We start from the raw sequence: 14,694 nt of genomic DNA, 5'->3' as shown, positions 1-14,694 counted from the left end.
AAAATACATCAACCGGCTAGATGTAAAGAAGCTACTAACGCTTCATAAAATAATATATAGAAATCAGTGTTTACCAAGGCTGTATATGCCCAGGGGAGAAGGAGGTCTGGGACTCTCAGAGATCAATCATCAATATAATGCGACTATTGTGAGCACAGGTCAGTATCTGAGAAGCTCCCAGAACCACACCCTCTCAATAGTATATGAACATAAAGAGACAAGAGCCAGCAGAACAATGTCAGTCACCCAGCTGGCCAAGCATTTTGGTCAGGTCTGTCTCACAGATGAGGATAAAGCACTAAAAAGCCTGCCGCAGAAATAGCAAGAAAGAGGCGGCAAAAATATACCGAGACCTTCCAAAGGATGAACCTTAAAGAATGAGATCAATATCAACGTGCAAGGTATTTTTGGGAGAACTCTCTCAGGAATACATAGACAAAGAAGGTTACTTGGACTAGTTCAAAAGGGGAGCCTTCCACCACGATCAGGAAAGGATTATAATGGCTGCTCAAGACCAGGGGTTGATGACCAATGCATTCAAAAAGATGGCAGGTATCAGTAATGACAACAAATGCAGGTTCTACCATACAGAATTGGAAAAAGTGATCTGATATCAAATTGCAAAGTTCTTTTGGGGGATGGTTACTATACAGCGAGACATGATGGAGTATGTAAGTACCTCCACTGGATCATCTGTAAAAAATTAAACATCCAGTGTAGCAGCAAGTCCTGGGAACATCATCTCCCTCACACTAAAGGCCAATAAATCTCCTGTGCGTCATGAGTAAGTTGCTGGAATCTGTGTTAAATAGAGAAGTAATCAACCATCTCAGCAAAAATAACCTTCTTAGTGCCATGCAATATGGTTTCCATTCTGCAAGATCTACAGCAGATGTGCTTACAGTTATATCTCATAGGATTAGCAAATCTCTCAACGGAGGCTACCTTTCTAAGGCAATTGCTCTTGACATATCAAAGGCCTTTGATAGAGTATGGCATAAAGGTTTACTTCACAAGATCTCCAGCTACAGTATAACTGGAAATGTCTTCTCAATTATTAAATCATTTCTCTCTGATAGGTTCATAAGAGTAGTGGTTGATAGGCAGAAATCAAAAGCTCTTAGTATTAATGCTGGAGTCCCTCAGGGGTCCATCCTGGGCCCAACTCTCTTCCTGATCTATATTAATGATCTTCCAAATCACATCCTTACATCATTCGTAGACATCTATGCTGATGACACTACTATCTATGGTAGTACATCTAAGGCCGTAAACGACCAAGTTCTCTCTGATTCTCTCTCCTCTGATCTTGAGCAAGTGATACAATGGGGAAAGAGGTGACTTTTTACTTTTAATGCATCTAAAACCAAGCTTTTATCTTTACATCATCAATGCTCTGATCCCCATTTGGCATCAACTGAAATGAATGGCTCTCGTCTTGGGAAGGCCTCATGTTTTGACAAGCTTCTGGGCTTGACCTTTACTCAATATCTTAAATGAAACACATACATTAAATCCGTTGCCAAGGCCGCTGGAAAAATGGTGGGATCTTTATATCGATCCAGTAGATATCTCACTGCTGATGCAATTCTCTATCTATATAAGAGCCAGGTACGTCCAAGGATGGAGTACTGTTGCCACATCTGGGCAGGAGCTGCTAGAAAGGACTTGTCCTGCCTTGATAGAGTTAAAAATAGACTTTGTAGCCTTGTGGGGGATGTCCTTTTCTCTTCCCTGCAACCTCTTTCTCACAGAAGAGATGTTGCGAGTTTGTCTCTGCTTTATCGTTATTTTCATGGCAAGTGCTCGGCTGAGCTCCATTCTATGGTCCCCCCTCGCCAAACTTTTACAAGAAACACCCGTCTAGCAGAAAACACTATCACTAATTACCCCCACTCTTTATCTGTGCCTTAACCTATACGTAGATTCCATGAACAAAGCTTCTTTCTTAGAACTGCACGCCTGTGGAATTGTCTTCCGTTTTCCTGCTTTCCAGCTGACTACAATATGGTTGTCTTCAAGTCTAACGTAAACAAGTTTTGGATGAGCTGTTCCATATAAGTTAACAAATTCACCAAATTTCCATTACTAACGGTTACTATATTGTCCAATTTCTACTGTACACTCTTTAACCCTTATCCTCGAGTGGCCTCTTGGCCTTGATAAGTGGTGATATCTATGTAAAAAAAAAACCCCAAAAAACCCCATCAACCTGAAAGAACAGTTGGAAATGACTTATATACCATACATTACGACCATAATGTAATCCATACAGCTACCTACCTTGAAAATGCTGCTGTGAAACATGACATAGTTATATAGAATAAGTCAGAGAGAGTTGCAACCTTAGTTGAAGTGAGTGTCCCTAATGATGGAGGTCTGAACAGAGCTGAAAGAGAGAAACAGACCAAATATAAAGATCTCATGTATGATATGAAAAGAAACTGGAATCTTAGGGAGATTTCAATCATACCAGTTATTATAGGTGCTACAGTCCTACTTGAAGTCCTACCTAACTAATATTCATGATGAACCAAGTGCAAAAGAGATCCAGACAATTGCACTGAAGGGAACAGCAAGGATACTAAAAAGAGCTCTCGGTTGCTTTCATTAAAAAGCAGGGCAATGTTGGCAACTGGTTTGGCTGCCCCATACTCAGCATTACAATCTTCAAAGGAAGAAAATGAAAAGAAAAAAACACATAAACACACAAACAAACAAAGGCATGCACAAACACACCCACACACAAGCACACACATACACAAATATGCACATGCGGAAATACACAAACACACTCACAGACACACAAACACACACACATGCAAGCACACACACGCACATGCAAGCACACACACACACACACAAACACAGACACACACACACAAACACAAACACACGCATAAACGTAAGCATACATTCGGACACACACACAAACACACAAACATGCATGCAAAAACATACACACATAACATACATACACATGCAAGCACATACACACAAACACACACGCACACATAAGCAGAGACAGTGACACACGCACACAAACATATGCCTAAACATAAGCATCCACTCTCACACACACACATACACACACACACACACACACACACACACACACATAAACGTAAGTATACACTCGAACACACACACAAACATACATGGAAATTAAAAGATGTTTCAATTATACCAGTCATCATAGGAGCAACTGGGCTTATGAAAAAGAACTTTAAAAAGTACATAGCAAGCATACCCGGTGAACCAAGTGCAAGTGAAATACAAACGATTGCACTGAAAGGGACGGCTAGAATCCTGAAAAGATCTCTTGGTTGGACTCACTAAAATAGGGGTAAATGTCAGACATCTGGTTGGGTGAGAAGAAAAAGTTTAAGAAAAATGAAAAAAAAAAAGGCAGAAACACACACACACAAACATACACAAACACACAAACATACATGCAAAATCCTACACATACAAACATACACATACAGACATACACATACACACAAAAACACACACACACAGAAATATAGTGAAGCCAAAATTGATAAAAATAGTGAATCGTAGTGATTATCTCCCTTGAACCAGACATAACTTGAATTTCTCTCGCTTTCTCTTTTCAAATATATTTAGATATATGTATAACTAGCAGTTCCGCCCGGCTTTGCTCGGGCCCTATGTACTGTTCATAACTTTACGTGCCTATGTATATATTAAAAAGTGTGAATATGTACAGTAATGCCTTTCTATATAATAGTCTTCCTTAACTACCATAGAGAAAAGTTGTTAGAGACAGCAGACGTCATTTTTTTTTAACTTTGACCCCAATTTTGACCCCTTAGCATTTATTGTTTTGGGCTCAAATAGAATTATAAACTTAGAAGATTCCTGTCCAAGTAATCTATATCTAAAATTTCAAGTGTTTAGACCCAAAATTGGCGGAGGAGTTTGGTAGAGTTCTCAAAGGTTAAATCGTTGAACTTTGACCCTTTAACAGCAAAATTTCTGGCCAAAAACTGATTAAAAAGATTTTCCCAAATCTTAATACCCCTTATGCCAAATTTCGGGTCTTTAGACCGAAGATTGACAGAGTTATTGGGTTGGAAAATGTACACAGACACACAGACACAATGACACGCAGACAGACACTTTTACTTTTATAGATTTTAGATATCCCCTCCCTTTCCTGCCGGAAATATGTAAATGTGAGATGAGGATGCTGATTTTCACTGAAAAATTTATTTATTTACTTATTACTAGCTCAGTAAAACTTTATACAAAAAGAAAACAAAAGGTATTTCTGAACATGGTCGTTCTGTTAAAAATGTAAATTAGAATCAAATTTTATGAATAGAATAGTATTAACATAAATATTTACTTGGCAATCATGCAGGATAGTTAGCAAGGAGGAAATCGAAAATAAACAAAATGTAGGTGCCTGTGTAGAATATTATTGATTTTGAAGCAAACGCATTTCGGGCGAAAACATTATCACATACTCAAGTGTCAAGGGGGAAGTAGTACGATTTCCAAAAATTACGAAAAATGATCTAGTAGAAAAATAATTAGAAGTAAGAGTAAAATTTATTGAATTATCGAGTTTTATCATAATGATAGCTAAGTACTCTAACTAAATTTGGCATAAGGGGTACGTCCAAGGATGGAGTACTGTTGCCACATCTGGGCAGGAGCTGCTAGAAAGGACTCATCCTGCCTTGATAGACTTCAAAATAGACTTTGTAGCCTTGTGGGGTATGTCCTTTTCTCTTCCCTGCAACCTCTTTCTCACTGAAGAGATGTTGCGAATTTGTCTCTGTTTTATCATTATTTTCATGGCAGGTGCTCGGCTGAGCTCCATTCTATGGTCCCCCCTCGCCAAACTTTCACAACAAACACCGGTCTAGCAGAAAACACTATCACTAGTTCCCCCACTCTTTATCTGTGCCTAAACCTAAGCGTAGATTCCATGAGCAAAGCTTCTTTCTTAGAACTGCATGACTATGGAATTGTCTTCCGTTTTTCTGCTTTCCAGCTGACTACAATATGGTCGTCTTCAAGTCTAATGAGCCATTCCATATACGCTAACAAATTTACCGAATCTCCATTACTAACGGTTACTATATTGTCCAATTTCTACTGTACACTCTTTAACCCTTATCCTCGAGTGGCCTCTTGGCCTTGATAAGTGGTGATGCCTATGTAAAAAAAAAAAAAGAAAAAAGGGCTTTGGGAATGGAATACTCCAACAATATAGACAAATATATGCTTTTATGTATTTTTGCATGTATATGGTTTGTAAAACCTATCTCTATAATGAAGCATATAAACCTGTAAAATAGATCTATATTCTAGTATTGAGGCAAATTCTTCAAGATTATACAAGATGATGACAAATGATAAGAAGCCTTCAAATCGGAGGTTGTGCCTATATTATGTCCTCGACGCTCTAAAAAAAAAAAAAAAAAAATAGAAAACATTAAAATGCACCCCTAAAACTGTGGGGAATATTTATCATTATTAATGTCTAACGGATATAGTTGTGATTTGATAAAAATTATTTGAATTTTCACAAAAGCCTTCCACCCCTTCTTGACTCTATTTGCATACAACTAGATTAAACTAAATATAGTCTACATTACAAGCCCTTGTACCTAGTAGGTAGTTTCCAAAATTTATAATGATCGGTTAATTAGTTTAGCAATGAATCTTGTGCATAAAACTAAGTAAACATACCTTACTTTATATATAACTAGCGAGGGGTACCCGGCGTTGCCTGGGTGTTTGGAGGTGAGTGTGTGTGTGTGTGTGTGGGGGGGGGGTTTAAACAAAAGTAAGTATGAGGATCGAACCCGAACCGTTGAGGCAAAGTTGTGAAAAAAAAAACATGCAACGTTAACAATTGCCCCACCGCAACATGCTTATGGAAACACGTTTGAATTTATTTAATTACTTGGATTTAGCAGGTGCTCGTTTTAATGAGTTAATGAGGTCAAGTTTGACTGCGGGATTTGATTTACTGCTGAACGCTTCCCCCCCCCAAGATGTTATAGGAAAAAGACTAACCCACATGCGGCGAGCGACAAATATTGAATATTTGTCTTCCTGAAATCGAGCAAATTAAATAGACAGGCGAGCTTCGTTGTTAACTGTGAGATATTACGATTTATATGTGATATAAAAAGTTTTAAAAAGTTGTGAAGCGAGCAACCGCTTCTCTGAAAGAAGCCTTTTGTAGACACACAGAAAAAGCGAACACACATACATACATTTTTGCTTTTATATTTATAGATTACAGTTAATGCTGTTAGTTATCAAATTTACGTAAGGTTAAATTTTGAAAGAAATTAAATTTGGGGTGAAAAAGTAATAAAAGAAAATGTAATAAAAATTGTATTCTTAGTATCGTCTGCGCTGAGCATTGGACCTGCAACCTCCAGTAGATTGACACTTTAGAACTGATTTTTTTGCTTAGCACTTTATCTGTTGCGCATGCTACCTCCATAGATTAATGTTGTGGTTTAAATGTTGAAAGAAGAACGCAGAAGCATGGAAACAGTGAAATGAAATATATATTAACAGAAAACGCAGAAACGTATGTTGGTTGAGTGGGACTCTGCTAAACTGGAAGGACAAAGTAAAGGTATGACCCACCCCCTCTGAGTCTCAGGTCCAGACTGCCCGATAGCAGAAACTGGTTACCAGAAGTGATGTCAGGAGTAGTCCATCATCAGAATCTGTAGGGCAGCTACCCCAACAATGAAAATAAAGAGTTCTGTTTGAAATTATGTGCAAATTTCTGAGTAGTGCAAAGGGATTCCCGAGTTTGACAAGATAGACTCGAAAGAAGATTGGAGGTTACATTTAGAATAAAACTGAAGATGAGAAAAATATGTTTCTGAATTTTTGAGATGAAGATTGGTTATTCGTATTATCATTCATCGGACTACTGTTCTCATCTTGAGTGCCATTTTCACCATGTTTCGGTTGATGTAACCTCCAACCTTCTTCAGGTATATCTTGTCGAACTCGGGAATGTTTCTGTTAAATGCGGAAATTTGGACGGAATTTCGAGCGGAACCCTTTATTTACTCCATGGGGGTAGCATGCTCTTGTTCTGTCAGCCACGACTGGATAGCGGTCCTAAGTAATTCGCAAATGTATTTTTCGGTCGGCCACATTGAACCTTTAACCTTCAGGAGACAATCACTTTTACAATTGATTTTTCCCAGTACTCTGACCACTGCGCCGTGGGTTAGGGTTAGGGTTAGGCTTGCGTACAATTCTAGTATGAATTTTAGGAGCCTTAGACCTAATTTTATTTCTAATTATAAATATCAATATTTATTACTAATAATTACTATATACAGGGTATTCCAAAAGTCTTGGACACATTTTGACATCGAATATCTCAAGAACTATTAAGGATATAAAACCCATCTGGTATATTCAGAAGGCTTGTAACCTCAAGTTTTCCGTGGAATCTTCAAAGATGTTCAATGTGAGTATCAATGGTCACAGGACACACATCAAGCCAATAATCTAATTCTTGCTAAATTCGTCCTAGCTGGAAGGCAGTTCAAACTTGTTCAACCACATCTGAAGTTAAGCAACATAAGCATCCATCTGCCATGAATTTACAATTTATCGTCTCACTATGGACTTCCTTTTGTGGTGGCTGTTTTCTGAATTTTTTGCAAAAATGCGTATTGAACAAGTGTCCATGGTTCAGTTTTTGCAAATTCATGCACACAAAACGCCTTTTCTGGTTGACTGAAATCCATTATTGGATCTGAAAAGAAATTTTTTTAAAAAGTCAATAACCTTACAAAAAACTTAATACATTTAACTTTAAAATGACACCACTTTCATCTTCCTACCATTCATAGTTGAGCAGATATGAGAATTTGAAATGTGTCCAAGACTTTTGGAACACCCTGTATTAATGTATATCTATCTATGTATATATATATTGATGTTTTTACTTATTACTTGTATATATTATCTATTGTTCATAATTACTGGTTCCCATATCGGGTTAAATTCTACACTAGGTCCACTTGGCAGTTGGTTATTCCCTAGCATATGTGCTGCTTCTTTCAGTCGTCTTACTCTCCACTGTTTCTCTCTGTCTATAATTTTTACTTCGTCCCATAATGATAGATGGTTTTCCTTTTCCTTCCAGATATGGTCAGCTATACCTGACTTTTCAGGTATAGCATTCCCGAGTTCGACAAGATACACCTGAAGAAGGTCGGAGCTTACATCGACCGAAACATTGTGAAAATGACACTCAAGATGAGAACAGTAGTTCGATGAATCCAAATAATATGAAAGAGAAAAATAGTCCGAATAATTCAAATCTAAAGCAATGGCTGAAACATTAGGGGAAGAACTTCAGTTTGTAGTGGAATGCGGTCCTAAATGTATCGTAACACTTAATGCTACTAAGACTAAGCTTCTTTCCTTTAAAAATTACAAAAAAATCTTCTCAGTCACTGGTTGCCATGACTAATAATATGCTACCTGATAACCCTTTGCTTAACAGTCACAGGAAACACGAATTGAAACAAATACATTGAAGACATTGCCAAGGTTGCTGCAAAGAAGGTGGGCTCTCTCTACCATGCTAGAAAAATTACTCACACTTACAAAGCTACAATTCGCTCATGCATGGTGTATTATTGCCAAATCTGGATTGGTGCATCTACCATTAGTTTCTCCCAAAAAAGAGTCTCGAACCTAATAGACCCCCACACTATTAAGCAAACTTCAACCCCTGTCCCATCGCTGCAATGTTGCATCCATGTGCCTGTTTTACAAGTATTTGACAAGCTCATAGAACTGGTACTCCCTCAACATAAATACCCTCAACTAACCTGACAAGCAGCAAAATAACGCCCTTTCACATTAGATGCAAGAGAACTATCTACTCTAATAGTTTCTTCTCTGGAATTGCTAGATCTTGAAATTCTCTCCCTGTATCTGACTTTCCTGGCTGTGCTAACATGCATAAGTTTAAATGTAATGTCAACAGACATCTCGCTGCTCAATTCCCTACTTAGAATGTCCCTGCAGGTATGGTCCTTAATTCATGATAGCCCCTTATATCTCAGTGGCAATTTGCTTTTTTTTGTTTATGATAATAAAAGAAAATGGACCAGGATTAATGAAGATACTATTGATGAGTGTCCCAGAAAAATTCTGTGCATGGTTCCTGGCCTAGGTAAAGGCCATTTTTAGATGATTAGAGCATCTTTTGGGTTTTGCCAGGAGCCACACCAACATTAAATATGAATTATTAGTGCTTATTCCAATTGGCACTTATGGCGGCAATTAAAAGTAGAAACAAAAAATACAGAAAAGTCTGCATGATGTATGTACTCATAAAATGAAGATGTCATATTCCAAAAATCACGTAATTTGATCAAGTAATTTTTTTGTTTTTTGTGTATTCATGAAGCTGGTATTTGAGTCATTGAGTCCTCTTTGTCTCCTTCTTTGCTGGGCATGTAGGGAGGGGGGTGTTGAGCAGGCATTCTAGAGTCCTGTTCCAAGTGGGGCTTAAGAATTTTCTGTGTCTCTATATCTTGCATTTGTTTTATTGAAGTTTCTAACTTAAAAAAAATTTTTTTAAGTGTTTTTTCACCCCCTCCAAACAAGACAATGCTACTAAGTCATGAGAGGTTACTAGTTGAGATCAGATTTGCAGAGATACTATACAGGGAGTTGGGCAGCAAGATATCTGTTCACATTACACTTGAACTTCTGCATGTCAGTACAGTACAGTTAGAGGGAATTCCAAAGTCTAGCACTTCGAGGGAAGAAGCTATTTGACTTTAATTAAAGCCATTTAATTTTTAGCATTCGTTGGAATCACTTGGCAATTCATTCGCCACAATTCTAAACAAGAAAAGAATTTAATTCCCCAATGGTAAAATTTGCATATGTTATAGCATTTCTTGTGCTTATGTGGCATCAAGTGACAACCGGTTTAATGCAGAATGTCATCATTTGCAGGGCTGTGCAGAGAGGGGGTGGGCGCTAAACATGTCCAAGCAACTGCCCCTTTCACTCCTGTTTTAAAAGTGCCCTTTTCAGAGGAATGTGTTATAGGCCTGTGCCCCACCGAGACGTTGTTCATTACTATATTTTTGTCGTTTTTTTTTTTTGTTTTCACTTGAGCACCTGCCCTGAAAAAAGAAAGAGTTTTCTGTGGCATTTTTTCCAAGTTTAAAACAGAATTTTATTGCATATTGTTTTTTCTAAAGTGTCATCACGTCCAGATTGCACTTTTGAAATTCACCAGCTGTGACAATCAGGCTTTAGTGGGGTATATTCCAATTCCTGCTGCAGATGTTCGTTTGAACCTGAAATCATAAAAATTGGTCAGTTATCTTATAAGATGTATAGCAATAACATATTGAATTTTCAAGAGTCTATGACAATTTTAAATTACTGTACAAAAAAGCCTGGAAACTTGTTTAAGGCAACTCGTATCTCTCTCTCTTTCTCTCTCTCTCTCTCTCTCTCTCTTTCTCTCTCTTTCTCTCTCCCTCTCTTTATATATCTATCTCTATTTATCTCTATAGGTCCTTATCTTTCTATTTATCTTTGTCTCTGTCTGCCTCCTCTCTCTATCTGTCCCTCTATTGCTCTCTCCCTCTCTCAAATCTATCTGTGTAATCCCTATCGATTTATATATCTGTCTCCCTCTAATCACTTTCTTTTCTTCTTCTTCTTTTCCCTCTTCTCTGTAATCCCATATCGATCTATATACCTACCTTTCTCTAATTCTCTCTCTTTCTATCCGCCCGTCTGCTTGTCTTCCTTTCTCTTCCCCTCTTTCTCCCCCCCTCTAATCTATCTGTCTATTTTTGCAATCCTCTATCGATATAAATTTCTGTTCTCTCTCTCTCTCTCTCTCTCTCTCTCTCTCTCTCTCTTCCTGTCTATCTGTCTCCCTCTTACTCTCGAATCTATCCTCCTATTTATGTAATCCCTTATGTATTTACACACTATCTTCCCATAATCTGTTTCTCACTCTTCTTCCTTTCTTCATTATTTCTATCTCTCTAAACCTATCCATTTAATAACTTCTCTCTCTCTCTCTTTCTTTCTCTCTCTCTCATATATATATATATATATATATATATATATATATATATATATATATATATATATATATATATATATAAAGCTGAATGTGTGTGTGTGTGGCCACGAATAGGCTCCTATATGCTTGACTATTTAAAAAAAATTACATATAATGATAGAAAATGTATCGAGACACAGGAATAGGTATGTTTGATCTGGCAGAACGGTGGTTCATTAAAATTGTGGGATCTGCGTTTGCGCCTGGTCCACAAAGTATGGAAATAAAAAATTAAAAAATTAAAAAAAAAACGTTTACAAGTGTTTTTGATATAGATGTACATAAGAATACTTTGATAAGTATGTTTTATCTTAAATAGGGATAGTATAATAAAATTGTGGGGTCTGCATTCGCGCATGGCCCCCATAGAATGGAAATAGGCACCAACTTTAATAAAGACTTTTCATATCTATCTGCGTAAGTATACTTTGATAATTATGTTTCAGTTTGAAGAAATATGGTATAATAAAATCATGGGGTGTTCGTTCGCACCTGACCTCCATAGAATGGAAATATGTCACAAAGTTTAACAAGGTTTTTTAATATAGATCCACAGAATATTGTGTTTCAGTGTGAACAGGTATGGTATAATAAATTATGGGGTTTATCTATTTTATTTTTACTTTCATCATATTTTTCTTTGGTTTTGATACCCCCAAATTCAACACAAATTTACAACCCTTCATTTTCATAACCTATCATACTTTCATAAATCAGAGTCCATTTTCTGTAGGCTGTTTTTGAACCCAGTCAACGACGGGTACTTTTGCTAGTAGATATATAAGTTACTTTGTTTGTGTGTGAGATCCTTCTTGATAGGTTGCGAAACAGCTGAGTCTATCTTTTGCAAATTTCACACAAAGGTAATTTATATGTCTGGCAGTGTTCTTAGATATGTTTTGTACAGAAATTCTTCCGATAGATATAAAAAATCGAAAGATATCCGATTTTAAAAAAAGCTTTTCTCGCTTATAGATGAAAAGAATAATTTTTATAGGGAAATATTTTACGTTACACCGGCAAGGGAGATAATAAAATTTCAGTGAATGTGAATCATTTCTTCTTTAAAAAACTCAAATTTATTATAATCTGCAGATATAGCTTAGTGGTAGAATATTCGACTACAGATCGAATGCTCCCTTGTTCAAGCCTGAGTGTGTACCTTATCATTTAATTTTAATTTTTTTTTTCTTATTAATGAATTCAATAAAAGAAATCGCCGCAAATCATTTCTTCGTTCGCATATTTTAAAAGTAAACATTAATCAGAAGTGATTTTTCCAGGGAATTCATCGTCAAGCCCAAATATCAGCTGACGTGATATTGTAAACAAACACAGATGGAATTTGATGAACGACATTATCATTATTAATTTTTAATTTATTTTTGCGAATTAGTCCACCGGGCAAATTATTCCTGATAATATATAATAATCAATAGAGGATTGATTCTATAATGATACATACGCAATCTGCATAAATTAAAGTATCATGATTAAGCGTATTATACGACTGGGCAACGCCGGGCTGCCAGCTAGTATAAAATCTCCTTCAAATCTCTCTCACTTATATCGTATCTCTTCCTTACCTCTCCCCTCAATTTCTCCCTACTCCTATCTCCCTCTCTTTCTCATCTATCCATTCCAGGACTTGTTTACATGTCTGCCCGTCAATTCATTCTGTCGTTATCGCGTTCTTTTGTACCTACCATTCTTCGCACTAGCATCGTTCACCCCCCCCCCCCTCCACACACACATTCCTTCACCCTCATCCACAATCGCACTCCCTCTCGTCCCTTATACCCCCCACCCGTCACCACCGTCTCCGTCGTCACTGCCGTCGTCGTAATCTGTTATTGTCGTCAACATCTTCTCGTTGGTGTTGTAGTCATTTGGCTGCGTGAGTCAGAATCTCCATCTCATGTCAACAACAGGAAATCTTTGGCGTGTTTGTTGCAGGGGGGTTCGTCCTGGGAGGGCTAACGGAACGGGGATCGGTGAAGGAGATGAGGAGGGGAGTAGAGGACCTTAACGGGTAAACACACACACACACACACACACACACACACACACACACACACACACACACACACACACACACACACACGCGTGCGCGCGTGCGCGCGCGCAATTCACAGGCATTAAATTGATTAGATAATCATGCAAATTTATGTTCAAGTAAAACAGATATGATTACATAGCATTCGTTTGATTTATACATAGCGCACGGATATCTCGTATATACCGTACAGATACACGAGCAGACCCGTGTCCCGGCGTTGCCCGGGAAAATTGAGGAACCCAAAAACCTCAACCCCCAAATGCAAATTGATCAGAAAAACAAAAGAAAACTTTTTAAACGCAAGATGCTAAGCGTTTATTCAATATATACATTTTTTTTTAAAATCAGAATTCTCTACATGTTCCCTGTTTCCCCAACAACATGTGAAATTTAGATCTAATGTAGGTACGGCCAACGATGGAGTACTGTTGCAACATCTGGGCAGGATAAGCTGCTAGAAGCAGCTTATCCTGCTTTGACAGAGTTCAAAATAGACTTCCCTGCAACCTCTTTCCCTCAGAAGAGACGTTTCAAGCCTTTCATGGCAAGTGCTCACCAGAGTTTCAATCTATGGTCCCTCCTCTCCAAACTTTCACGAAAAACACTCGTCTAGCCAAAACCACTATCAATAATTTCCCACACTCTTTACCTGTGCCTAGACCTAAATGTAGATTCCATGAACAAAGCTTCTTTTTTAGAACTGCGCGCCTGTGGAACCCTCTTCTGATTGTCTGCTTTCCAGCTGACTACAATCTGATTGTCTTCAAGTCCAACGTAAACAAGTTCTTGATAAACCGCCCCCCCTAAGTAATCCAATTTATAAAATTCCCAATACTTATGTTTACCACGGTATAATCACATTGACTAATGTATACCCATTGACCCTTATCCTCGAGTGGCCTCCGGGCCTTGATAAGTGGTGATTCCTGTGTAAAAAAGAAAACCTCATTGAACAACTCCCCACTTAGAATGCCCCTATAATTTTTTTAATAACAGTTGTCTCTTACGCCTGTTGTAAGGTGCCTTGTTTGGAATGAATATCAAGTAATATATCTATATCTATCTATATCTATATATATATATATATATATATAAATTCACTCATCTGTTGTCGAATCTCAAATGAAGGGTCGCCGGGTCGAATTGTGGTCCAACAGCACAACATATAACCCGACATGCCTCACTTAGGAATCTACGCCGGTATATGAGTTAATTTTAGATTTTCCGATCACAGAACACCCCCAAAAGTTCAATAGTCAATCTGGTCACTCAAAACAATTCTCACGGCACGACAGTTTGGCCTCGATTTTCTACACAGAGTAAGAGTTTGACGAGGGATTCTGGTTATTCTGTTTCAACAAGAAAAGTCCGGATCCAATGTGTTTGTTGTTGTTGATCTGCGGATCACAGCCCTCTCTCTGGCGTCAAGGTAGGCAGTCCTCTCCTGAGAGATGGCTTCTGAAAAATAACTCAATTTGACCATCCG

Source organism: Euprymna scolopes, chromosome 15, assembly GCF_053919585.1.
Source record: "Euprymna scolopes isolate OS-2025 chromosome 15, ASM5391958v1, whole genome shotgun sequence".
Classification (NCBI taxonomy): domain Eukaryota; kingdom Metazoa; phylum Mollusca; class Cephalopoda; order Sepiida; family Sepiolidae; genus Euprymna; species Euprymna scolopes.
The sequence above is the reverse complement of the archived record's forward strand: the minus strand, read 5'-3'. Positions refer to the sequence as shown.